We start from the raw sequence: 7,447 nt of genomic DNA, 5'->3' as shown, positions 1-7,447 counted from the left end.
TACCACCTCCGTGTGTGTGTGTGTGTGTGTGTGTGTGTGTGTGTGTGTGTTTTGGAAGCAGGGGGCTCCTGCTTTGGCTTTCTCTGGGACACTGCCCACCAGACACAACCCCTGCTACTGCTACCTCCCCTCCACGTCCAACACCGGAGCTCCTCCTACAGGAATTCAGCCAGTTCTGGGGAGACGACTGCCGGTGAGGGGGGGCTCAAGGGTGAGTAACAGTTCCCGTGGGGATCGGGGCGCCCATGACTAATCAATGGGAGAGTGAGGGAGGAAACTTACATTCCTTGACTTGTAGGGCAGTGGATGGAGGTGGGAGGTGGGGCAGGGGCAGACTGAGGCAAGGACAGCCAAGTAGGGACACAGAGATGGAAGCCAGGCTGGGGTGGGGGTGGGGTGTCTCTCCAGCCCTGATCTCTGCGCACCCCAGGCTGAAGGAGAGGCAGGCCCCGGGTAACCAAACACCTGGGCCCCTGCTTTGCTCAGAGAGCTTCCCACTTGCTGGCCAATGAGCCCCTCCCGAGATCGCTCAAGTCAGCTTACAGACCTTGAATGGGTTGAGGGAGGGGCTCACTGGCATCTCATTTGCATTCCTCAGCCCCCATTCCCACTCATCTAGGGGTCCCGATGCCCAGAAATCCAGCTTGGAAAAGCTCTACGGTGCCAGGTCGAGGGCTGCGCTAAGGGCATAAGAGCGGAAATGAGCTGGGAGCCAAGGTGCCGTGGGGAGGAAGGAAGCCAGTCTGCCGCCACCGAGGAGTCAGGAAAGAGAGGGAACAAAGAGCCAAAGGCTTCCTGCCCCCCATCCCTGCCTCCCCCTCACACACCCCACCAGCCTCCTTCAGCCCATCCCAGCATCTTGGGGCTGGGGAGAGGGAGAAGAGGGGTGCAGAGACCCACACCGGACACCCAGTAATGCTTCCAGCTCCATAGCCTTCACGGCAGGGCGCCAGGGGCTACTCTCACAGCAGCCCCTGCACCCGCTGCTGGGTGATCATCGTCCCCCAGCCAGCTCGGAAACCCCTTGCCCCAGTTTCTTCCACTGGGGACGAGAGTGACCCATTCCTCTCTCTGTTCCCTGGCTTACTTTCTCTAGCCTTCCCGTTGTCTGTGGTTGAAAGAGAAGGCCCTGGGTTAGGGAAGGGATGGGGTGACGGCGAGGGCAGGCAGCTGTCTCACCTCCCACTGCACTGGGAAGGGAGCAGGGTGGTCTCACACACGCACGCGCACGCATGCACACACAGGTTTTCACCTCACATAAACATTCACATCACACGGCATCTTCCCAGTCCTGCCAGTGCAAATGGTCAACATTCATGTGTAGGGATAAAAAAACCTGGGCCAACGTGGGCCCAAAATCTATCCTAGCCTTGGCGCTTCTCAAGGCCAGTTTCTCCTTGCTCCTCCCCCGGGGCTTTCCCCGCTGAGCACAGCAGAGGTGGGTTGGGGCCACCTGAGGGTGCCCCATCCCCAAGCCCGCTTGTGAGACTCGGTCAGCACTGTCTGGGTTTCTGGAACCCAGCCCCCCTCCCTGAGGTGATCACATGGAAAATGTCCAGCTGTGGTTGCCTGGAGAGATGAGCTCAGCCAGTCTGAGTGGGGCTGGGGGCCTGGACTCAGCGTCAGACTTTCCACCTCAGACGTTTCCCCTCCCCCCACCCGCAAATACCACCCCAGGGACTCTGGAGCAGGAAGGGGGCCAGAGGGACTTCTGATACACATTCTCAGCCCTGCACTGGTTTGGAGAAGGAGGGGGACCACTGAGTGCAGACTAGGCCAGACCTGGATGCACCTCTGGTCTGTTTCATCCCTGCCCACCCATTTCAAAGACAGAAACCCAGAAAAGAGGGCCACGGGAGACTGCCCCGCAATGTGATGAGTGGGAAGGACGCTGACTTCAGAAATCTGTGCCCAAGAGATGAGGGTGGGGAGGAAAGGGAACCAGAGGAGGAAGAGTCAATTCAAGGACCCCCAAAGGACATAGAAAGTCCTAAATGGGAAGGGGGTGGGGAGCAGACAGGTGGCCTGCGGGCTGTCTGACCATCGAAACTGCCGACAAGAGGCCAGAGGGGGGTGTTCCCCCTTTCTACCCATCTCCCACTCCCCATGGCTCCGCACCCGGCCTCTCTCTCTCTGCCGGTCCTCTCCCTCCATTCCCCTCCCTCTTCTTTCCTTCTCCTTTCCTTTCCCCTTCCCTCCCTCCTACCATCTTTCGGGGGCCCTCCTTCCTACTTCCTCCACCAGCTTCATTTCACTCCCCACTCGTCACTCGTGGCTCACCCTCCTTGGTCACTCTGCCTTTTATCTCTTTGGAAACCTCTCTCTACCTCTTTGCTCTTATTTGTGTCTCCACCTCAGCCCAATTCCCCCTCTTCTTCCCCCTCTTCATGCCTCCCAGCATGGCCCCCTGAGCTTTGTACATAATTAGCACCCAAAGATGTATATTGAATTGGATCACTACTCTTACTATGTGACTTGCACAGTTCTAGACACTTTATTTTCTTTTTTATAAATTTATTTATTTTATTTATTTCTGGCTGCATTGGGTCTTTGTTGCTGCGCGCGGGCTTTCTCTAGTTGCAGCGAACGGGGGCTACTTTGTTGTGGTGCACAGCCTTCTCATTGCAGTGGCTTTTCTTGTTGTGGAGCATGGACTCTAGGCGTGCAGGCTCAGTAGTTGTGGCTCACAGGCTCAGTGGTTGTGGCTCGTGGGCTCTAGAGCACAGGCTCAGTAGTTGTGGCGCACGAGCTTAGTTGCTCCGCAGCATGTGGGGTCTTCGCGGACCAGGGCTCGAACCCGTGTCCCCTGCATTGGCAGGCGGATTCTCAACCACTGCGCCACCAGGGAAGTCCCAGTTCTAGACACTTTAGAGTAGACAGATCTTTACCGATTAAAAAGTTGAAGCCAGGGAAGGTTTTGAGCTGACAAGGAACATCCTTAGAGCCTTGGTGAAGAAGATTAATTTGTCTGCCTGCAATGAGTAGGGCGAGTTGCGGGGAGACGAGACCCTTTTTCACGTCCTTTCTCTCCCCCTCCAGCTGTTTCCCTCTGGCTCTTCCTCATCCTCACAGGCTTCCCCACCTGACCGCAGCTTCTCCCTCTCTCCCTTCCATGGATCTCCCTCTCCTTCCTTCAGTTTTCCTTCTCTGCACCCCCTTTCCACCCTCCCTTCTCTCAACCCCCCCTTTCCTAGAACATCTGTAAGCAATCGGCTTGTGGGGGGGGGGGGGTAGGGTTGAGAGCTCTTCCCAGCCAGCTGTGGAGGGTGTGGCCTAAAGGAAGGGCTGATCTCCAGGAGGTGAAAACTTAGAGCTCCATCCCACCTTCCCCTCCCCCAGCCACTCAGCTCTCTACCCAAACCCCAAACTTTCCTTCTTCCCCTATCAATCTCTACCACACACCCCTCCTCTATCTTTGAGACCTGAAGGCCCTAGCCCTGCCCCTAACCCCACAATTCCGTCATCTGGGACACTCTAGTCAAACCTAGATCAGAGAGGTGTCCCAGTGCCCAGGCTCTGAACTGCTGGACAGCTATTGAAAGGGATCTAAGCCAGAAGGTCAGGGAGCTCCTCTCCTCGGCTTCTCCCCTGGGGCTCTGAAGTCCAATCTAGGGTTGAGGCCAGAGGTGAGAAGAGATGGAGGCTGAAAGGGCATAGTCCATTCGACCTTGCTGCAGGTAAGACAGGAAGCCCAAGATATTTTTATACATCAGACTTGTAAATTGTATCCACCACTACCTTCTATTATATTAATATCTCAACTCAGTAAAGCCACAAGCTTGAAGTCCAGAGGTTGTTTAAAAATCTTTTAGGGCTTGGTTCCCCCTCCAGCTATAGCTATGGAAGAGAGGGCTGTGCAGAGGAGCTCTCCCTCTCACTGCACTCCTGAATCTCGGCCCCAGAGACTTCTCATTTTACCCTTGGGGTTGGCTGCGGGGAACACCTGGATCCCTTGCAGGGATCACGGTATACCCCCGTTTACCCCCTAATTCATTACCCCAACATGTTATATCTCCCTGAAGGGAAGGGCAAGGGGAGGGACCTATTCTTAGCCCTGTACATGATGCCGGGCAAACAAGTGTGCTCATTACGAGGTGACGATGGACAGGAAGGAATTGGCAGCCAAGGAAGGGGTGTGTTTGTTTGGGGGTGGAGGGGTGAGAAGTGCTAGAAGTCCAGAGAGCTCGTGGGAAGACCTACACCTTTTCATGAAAAGCAAGAAGGGGAACGTGCTAGCCCCCATCCCCAACCTGATGCCGAAGCCAATTTATTGTGTGTGTAAGGACAGATGGCATACCTGTGCTGTACACACACACGCGTGCATGCACGCGCGCACACGCACACGCACATCCTGACTCCAAACCGATCAGAGATGCTGTCTTTTTTTTCGGCTGCACCACATGGCCTGTGGGATCTTAGCTCCCCAACACGGGCCCTCAGCAGTGAAAGCGAGGAGTCCTAACCACTGGACCACCAGGGAATTCCCGCTGTCCTCTTTATAGAGCCAGAAAAAGCTGAAGCTAGTGAAATAGTATGTCTGTGTTTTGGGTGCAATCTCTGGCCCTCTTGCCCTCCTCCCGGCCCCTTCCAATGCCCTAACTTTCTGTCTGGCATTGGTAATATTTTCCCAAGAGCAGGCTAGAAATGGCAAGCGTCGTGGGGGTGGGAGGGAACGCCTGGCTCCTCCTCAGCTCCTCACAGCCCCAGCTGGGTGTGCACTGGGAATCCTGGTGCTTCAGGTCCCTCCCTGATGGGCTCCAGATGTGCTTACATCTGGGAAGGCCATCCCAGGAAACGACGCTCCCGCCCACACGCTCCCACCCCGGATGGATCTCTCCTTCAGCTTCCAGGCCCTTGAGCCCAGAAGCTTCAGGCACTCCTTTCTTCTCTAGAGGTAGGTACATGGCAACAAAGGAGAGAAAAAGGATGGACAGCAATGGGGGTGGGGTGGGTGAGCAAATAAAATGAGGTCAATGCTTAGGACACCCCAGAGAATCTTATTTCCCTTTTAACTTCCTATGTGAAGTTGTTACATTTTCCTGCAGAATTCTGTTGCCTCAAAAAAATGCCAAAAAGTAGAATAGGAAAACTGAAGAGGCTTTGGAAAAGAAGACACTAGCTTGGATGGTGGAAATTCCTTCCCATTAATCTGATTGCTCTGGACCCCTGGGCCTTGTATTTTTTTTACCCCAGTGTTCCCTTAGCCCTGCCCCTCTCCCACCAGTGCCCTTCCCCTAATCCCTGTCCCTCTGCCCCTCCCAAACCTAGTCCAGCCTGGAAAAAGTCCCAGTTTTGTCCCTACAGAGATACCTGAGCACGGTCTCAAGCCTTAGGTTCAGAGCCCTAGAACAAGAGAACCAAAGCATCTCATCTCCCAGGACTGGTCTTGTCCCCATGATGTCTAGCAAACATCCTTCATCCACCCCTCCTGTGCTGTGAGCAAAGTGGGGGTAGAAAGGGGAGGGGAGTCTGCGTTTATTTTAGGTCAGGACATGGGGGAGGGATTTCCCCCCCCCCCGGGTCAGACAGGGAGTGGGGATGGTGGTGGGTGAGTCACAGATGATGGAACCGTCAGTTCCCCTAAGCAGAGACCTGAGTCAGGGTGGCGAAAGAGCTTTAGGGTTCATATGGCCCACTCCTGTACTTTCCGATTTCTCTCTCTTGGACACACATACATTTCAATGCTCCAACTTTAGCAGGTTCCAGACCCAGACTCCTGGGATAACCAGGATCTTACTCTACTTCCAGAATCCTCCCCCCCAACCCTTGCAGCTCCATAATCTGTATACCTATCCCTCCGTCCTTCGCTCTGGGAGACCGAACTCCCACTCATCACCCCACCACAGGGCAGGAGGAGGGGGTCCCAGGAGCCGCAAACCAATAAGCTCCTCTGATGCCTTTGTCCAGCGAAGTCTTCCCACTCTTTTTTGCATCATATCACATTGAGAACGTTAGATTTGGACCATCCCCAGAGGTAGTGAGAGAAGTCGCTCTGGCCAGAAGCCACTAGCCTGGGGTCTCTGGTGCTCCCAGGTCTTACCAGGCTGCGAAGGTTGAGGGGATTGATACCTGCCTCGGCACACCCACAGCCCATCTGTGTGTGTGAACACACACCAGTTGGGAAGTGTTATTTCAGGAAGACCTCACCCAGCCTATGCCACCCCACCAGGCTTCTTACAGGCCCCACAAGGCTCAAGTCTATTCCCTGAAATCAGGATATCCAGCCTCAGTGCTCTCAGAGTTTCCAGGCATTTGAGAATCTGGAAGAAGCAACCCCAGAGAAATCACACACACACACACACACACACACACACACACACTTCCATCCTGTTTCCGAGGATTAATGAATTGTGCACCCAATCTTCCCCACCCCCACCCTAGGAACAATGGTCCTATGTTAAATATCTCTGCTCCAGAATCTTCCCCCTGTAGAAACCCAGCCCAGTTTAGAGGACTAAACTAACAGTGCAGCGGGAAAAGCAAGGACTTCGGGATCAGTTGGGATGAAATTTGGATTCTACCTCTGCCCCTTTCTTTGTGCTGATCTTGCCTTAGTCACTTCACTCTCTGGGCCTCAGTTTCCTGACAGTAAAATGAGAATCATAATACCTGCAGTGCTGGAGATATTCGGAAGATGAAATGGGATAAAGGCAGGTTAATGGTCAAGCCCAAGGCCAGGCATATAGCATGTGCTAAATAAACTATTATTAATATTCCTCAGCCCTCTCCCATGCCACTGACACTCAGCGTGGCTCCCGGCTTTAAAACTTGCACCTCTACCCTGAACTCCTCTGCGGAAATTCAGTCTCCTAGTTCTAAGCTCCAGCCTTCAGGGCAGGCAGGCTGGCGACAGCAGGAGTCTGGTGAGTGTCCTGCCCTTGCCCTTCATCCCTTCTGCCCCTCTGTCAAGCAGACCGTGATTAATAATAATCAGTCATCACAGCAAATAACTCTTACTGAGCAATGAAGGGACAGAGGGTAGCAGAGAGGTCAGAGCCGAGAGAGAAAACAGAGACACTTGGAGACACACAGACTGGCCAGAGACAAGCTGAGAGATACACAGAGAAAAAGCTGACAGGAGACAGAGCATTCAGTGGGCAGTGGGCTGAGAGGAGAGGGTATTGGGTTTAGAGTCAAAACACTTAGGTTCCAGGCTCACCACTAACTAGCAGCCATGTGACCTTGGACAAGTCAATTCACTTCTCTACACCCATTTCCTCTTCTGAAGGAGAGGGTTGGGCTGATGATCCCTAGGAACCCCCTCCTGGCTGACCTTTCTAGGCCAGCTTCCAGGCCTGGAGGGCTGCCTGAAGCAGCTCCAACTGGGAGGGAACCCCAAGTGCAGGCCTGACCCGGAGCAGAGGAAGGGAGGGCCAGGCAGAGGCAGGCATGGTGAGATGGAAGGCAGGAGGTGTTGGGGCCACTGGGAGAGGACTTATAAGGGCAG

The sequence above is a fragment of the Aethalodelphis obliquidens genome, unplaced genomic scaffold (genome assembly GCF_003676395.1).
Source record: "Aethalodelphis obliquidens isolate GAN/ISIS:26980383/991018 unplaced genomic scaffold, ASM367639v1 scaffold8, whole genome shotgun sequence".
Classification (NCBI taxonomy): domain Eukaryota; kingdom Metazoa; phylum Chordata; class Mammalia; order Artiodactyla; family Delphinidae; genus Aethalodelphis; species Aethalodelphis obliquidens.
The sequence above is the reverse complement of the archived record's forward strand: the minus strand, read 5'-3'. Positions refer to the sequence as shown.